Source organism: Plectrocnemia conspersa, unplaced genomic scaffold (genome assembly GCF_051122295.1).
Source record: "Plectrocnemia conspersa isolate PC_06_02 unplaced genomic scaffold, ASM5112229v1 ptg000002l, whole genome shotgun sequence".
Taxonomy (NCBI): Eukaryota; Metazoa; Arthropoda; class Insecta; order Trichoptera; family Polycentropodidae; genus Plectrocnemia; species Plectrocnemia conspersa.
The window spans coordinates 12,481,519-12,486,844 of NW_028277166.1; positions in this window are offsets into that span (position 1 = coordinate 12,481,519).

A 5,326-nucleotide genomic window follows, 5' to 3' on the forward strand; every position below is an offset into this window, starting at 1 on the left:
TTATTTATTGAAACATAAAGATAAGCTGCAACATATACGTTTAAGCGACCCATCTGTTGGAAACCCGTGATATCATTTATTTTTTATAGTTTTTAAGCACTAAACTGAGGTCCTCCTAGCTTTCCAATTTGTTTGAATGTACGCGTATTATATACACTAACTCAGAATGAGACGAGTGTATTTAATCTTCCCTTATTTTAATATTAGCTTTAATATTATTTTTAAATATTTATATTATTATTATATACAGGGTTTATACAAAGGAAATGTTTATTTATATTGTACGATAATGATTCTTCACATTTTTGAATAGCAACGTTATAAATAAGGGCCGATATTATATATCATTCTCCTGCATATGGTCCGTCAGAACATTAAAAATATCGATGTTTACCCAAGTCACGGGTTTTGTGATTAAAATGACATTGCTTGTATTTATCGAATATTGCTATTATATAACGACATTTTTTCGAGGTCTGGGAAAAAGACAGCACATTTAATAAAATGAGAACTATTGATTGGAACAATAAACCTATATTTGAAAAAAGTGGACGAATCCAGTTAAGAGGAATTCTTCAATTATTTTATGTTGTGTCAATAAATTTATCAAAACATTTGGAAACTGGAATAACTGAGAGTTTAATTAGAAGCCCTAATGACATGCAACATATAATAGCAACATTAAATTGATTGCTTCTTTTTTAGATTTTTTAGAAATACTGTTTTAGCTAGGCTACATATTTCCTACTGTGGGAGCGATAATTAAACATGCACGGTCGGAAAAACCAGTCTAAGCGGTCAGAATTATTTTTAAGGTGTGAAAAATTACCGTCGCTACAGGTCAACCGTAATAGAATATAAAACTTTTGCGACTAATTTACGTAATTTTTTAAGCTAGTAATACATCCCATTTTTAAGCACTAATCAGTGAAAAATGTATTGCAATAAAATGAAGCTCATTTTTCTTAGATCAAATTCAATGTTGTTTTTGCATCCAGTGAATCTGAATAGTTACTTATATATGCTTTAATCAAAATATGGATAATTGAATCATAAATTGACGTTTTACTGAGAAAAGTTACTACGTTTATTTGATCGCGAAGCGTCGGCGTTTAATAGTTAGAGTAAAAGACATGAATTGGCAGCGATGCGAATATAATGTTTTTTGCTTCTTCACAGTTCTAATCTTTTCTTTTTACATTTTTTACAGACATTTCATTACTTGATACTACTACCACCGTAAATCGAAAAATTCGTCTCTCTGTTGAATAATTGCTGAGATAAAAAAACTGGCAGTATGACTTTCATGTTAAAACCTGATTTGCTACATTTTCTGATAATAGAAAATAATTCTTAGAGCATTTTTACCTTTTTATAAATTCAATATTTTTTTTATTAAAAAATACTATAAAACACGTCACAGTTTATTGTGACTTCTTTTGAGTCAGTGAACACAGTGTATGTATTTGTGCTAATATTTCATTTTTATTTAAGTCCATAATATTACCTAGCTAATTATTTACCCTGCTATCATGTTTTCTTTATTTAATTAATTATTAGTTATATATGAAAATACTGAAGTATACTATATTGTACATATGTAAAAAACATATTATTTTGAATGTTATAAAATTGGCTTTGAAGTAATATATTGTTTTTAGTGTACTAGTTAAGCCTAACTTTTATTACAAAAATAATTAATCAATTATTTATAATATTATTATTAAAAAAAAAAACATTACGTTTATAGTGACGATGCGATTTGTTCTGACGTGGTCTTTTCTGAGTGGGTTTACGTAGGAAATTAATTATACGAATGTGAATATTATTGAATTCAATATGTTTTATATTATAATAATATATTTCTTTATGGGTTAATAAGTATTTATATTATTTAAAAAGTAGCATTCATCGCTATTAGGATTTAAATTTTATATTTTTTTAATATAAAAACGTTTCTGAAAAATTGTGACAATGGCAGGTGCATCATTGCTTTGAAATATCGAATGATAAGTTTTAATCGTGATGAATCCTGACATTTATTTATTATTATATATTATATATAAATATATATTAATATTATTTTTATGATGTATTATGTATTGCTATCGATAAAACAGTTATTACGAATTGAAATTTTATATTCTTATAATCTAATGATTAATTATTATTTTAATAGTGTAAAACACAATAATATTAATTATGTAAAAACATGTGTTATCTTATATTATAACAAGTGTTCTGGGAGTAAACCATATTTTGTTTATTTGTTTCTTGAAATGTCTTATTTTTCCGTTTTAGTATTTTTAACATATTTCAAAAACACACTTGGTAAAATAACATTTTTATCTGAAACTATCAAACATATTATTAAAATGTACCTATCAACTGACTCAAAAAAAAAAAATTATAAAAATGTGTCATTTGTACAATTATTTGTAATTAACATACTATATTATTACTTTGTAAAAGGTCTGTATTTTCCCTTAATTTATCTTATTTTTTATAGCATTTACTTTTGTATATTAGGTTATTCCAAAATAAAAGTTTTTTTTAATAAAATATTTTATTTTATTTTACTGATTCAAAATATAAATTAATTTTAAATATAAACCTTTCTCCCAACTCTTGTTCAATTTTAAAATTCCATTAGCATAACATGTTAGAGACTTTGATGTAAAATATTCCGATAGCTCCTTTTTTACTAGTGTTGCATCCATAGAAATAAATGGTAGTCGGAAGGAGCAAGGTTTGGAGAATAATGTGGATGAGATAAAACCTTCGTTATTGAGAGTCAATTTCACTACATGGGGACGCGCATTGTATTGTACAACTATTCCACGTCCGTTGACAAATACAGGTCACAACGACCCAGCTGATTATAATATAAGCATGCTGTTATTCTTTGGTCAGATTTAAGAGTTTCGTAATGCATAATCCATTTGCAATCTCACCATGTACACCAAAAAACTTTTTTAACAGTGAGCCCAAACTTCGAGGTAGATTTTGCTATTTTACATTTGGATAACTACCGTCTTCTACGATTATTAATTTTTAAATAAAAAAATATAGTACTGAAATAACATGCTAAAGTGTTCTAATAATTTAAACTATCTTATAGCATATCATTTAATAATTAGACATAACTGACTTCATTAGAGCGTATTAATATATATTATTAATACGCGTATAAAGCGTGCAAGAATAAAACTCCAGACTGTAGATGTTCAATATTATCCTACAAATACTAAGTAAATAAATAATTTTTTTATATTATTAAATTGCACATGCAATATGTATTGAATTTTTTTATTCTTACTTACTTTCAGATTGCAAAATTAACAAGAAAAAAACGGATTGGCTTATGAAATTTGCTGCAGAGCCGATGGTGAAGAATGAGCGCGAGAACTTTTTTAATACATTATTTTTTATATATACATTGCAAATTTAATTTAATTTATATATTTATAACTTTAATATATTATTAATAAAAAAATATAATTATGTTTCATTACAAATAAATTGAAAATACCGAATCCGATAAAATAAATTACAAAAAAAGTCTGCGTGGCATTTTTATTCGCCATTATTCCTTAAAATGATAGAATGTATATTTTTTAAGTAATATAATCATAATTTATTACTTATCAGTAGTATTATCTGTATTTTACTCAAAAGTGTTTGCCGTAACGACCTTACTCGTGGCGACCTCGATTATGATTGCGCTCAAGTTAACTAATTGTTCATTTTCATTTCAAATGTGCAAACAAAAAACAACATGTTTGATCTGTGAAATTAGCCCTAGTGCATTAAACCTGCAATAAGCATTTGGACCCTATATTTAATATTTTTTGTCTTAAAAAATAGCAATTTTGGGTGGAAAAAAAGTAACTGGGAACAAAAAAATATTGCAAATGTTCTCTGGTATTTTTTGATAAAATAAATTAAGATTCTATACATTATTTTTGGTTGTCATATTTTGAAGACTAACCTTTATTTTTGCTCATTTTCCAAATATTACAATATACTAATTAGCTTTCATGCTCGGCTGCGCCGCCATTTTATTTTCTTTTAACTTGTTTGAGTTACTTCAATCTGTCGGCATATTGCCAACTAAAATCATTGAAAAAACATTTATTTAATGGAAATCAACACTTTCAACAGCATAATAAATCAACAATCGTTGAGTTTAGCAATGTAATACATATGGATTAAAGGAATTTAAAAATTCATCTGGATAACTGGTAGCTTGTCTTGTATAAAAAATATGATTTTTTTATAACAAGCTTAGCTTTTGCCGTTAATTCTAAACAGGGATGTCATTTAGGGGAAGGGGCAGGTGGGGGGTCATTTGCTTCTCTCCTTGAATTTGGCCAGAAAAATGCATGGCATTTAATGCAATATATTGTGAACTAAATTCGTGTGTTAAGAATATTTTGACATTTTCCAAACTTGTTCTGTGATCATTTTTCGCTCCTCAGGACTTACCGGTCCTTGGCAACTCCCTAGTTGCCTATACCTACGGAACTACCCTGGTTCGGGATTTAACATACAATAAAGAAACTAGGACTAAACAAAAATATATTTGTGTATTTCACAGTACAATCAAATTTTTTTCTTAATTTTTTCTAAAATGTATCGAAAATCGTCAATAATTACATAAAAAGTGCCTAAAAAAATAATCTTATTCAAAATCGTTGATAGAAAATTCAATTACAATTAAATAAAAACATTTTTTTCAAAAATACGGAAATTTAGTAATTTCTCAAAAACTATTCTCAATTTTTGACTTCATTTTAGGATTAAGCATACGATTTTAAATAAGAAATGACTGTCAAATGTCATGGGTTGAAATCGCTGTGAACTAGTGTAATTAATATGATCATTAGTTTAACTACTATTGTAAATATTTTAAGACCTTTTCCAGCATTTTTCCAATCCGCTAGAAAATCTAATTGAATTCAACTACTTCTTTATCTTGAAAATGAGATTATAGGATCTAATATGCTCCATTCCTTCATGCTTCTTAGATGCAGCTGTCCTCTTTTTTCAGGGGCATATATCATATTTCAATCCCAGCGAATAGAAAACCAGAAAATCCAGACTTATAAGACACTCACATACGTGCTTCGCAGAGACATCACAAGGAAAACGCTTTAGATGACTTTTCCAGCGCCGTCGTATATCTCGTCCAATGTGTAAGTACAACCGGGAAAAGAAGGAGAAGGCGTTCCCTTATAAAAGGCCGCCCATGGGCGTGTCTTCGGCGAGTGGTACTCCTCCCGGTTAGGTGTCCTCCGAGGACTTCATTCCCGACGCGGGCGTC